Source organism: Penaeus monodon, chromosome 31, assembly GCF_015228065.2.
Source record: "Penaeus monodon isolate SGIC_2016 chromosome 31, NSTDA_Pmon_1, whole genome shotgun sequence".
NCBI classification, from domain to species: domain Eukaryota; kingdom Metazoa; phylum Arthropoda; class Malacostraca; order Decapoda; family Penaeidae; genus Penaeus; species Penaeus monodon.
Window position 1 is genome coordinate 30,695,788 of NC_051416.1, and position 233 is coordinate 30,696,020.

At 30.9% G+C, this 233-nt stretch overlaps 1 protein-coding gene across 1 annotated transcript in view; it reads right to left on the bottom strand.

Moving 5' to 3' along the window:
• The window catches only part of LOC119593162 (DNA methyltransferase 1-associated protein 1-like), a 10,954-nt gene that overhangs the window by 5,890 nt on the left and 4,831 nt on the right, over positions 1 to 233 (bottom strand). The window lies entirely within an intron of this gene.

The window sequence follows — 233 nt, forward strand, 5'->3', positions numbered from 1 at the left end:
AAAAGTAGTGTGGGGTGTGTGGGGGGGGGGGGGATTACCAAGAAAAATAAATAATTTATGTGAAAGTAAATTGATATAAACATACATACAAATCATTTACATAATAATTCTTGAAAGGATTGTTTAGTTGGATATTTGGATCAAAGGTTATAGTAAAACAAATCAAAGAAATTTGTGATATCCCAGTATATGCTCATCCTTTCAATGGAGAGAAACTAAGCATTCTCTATAAT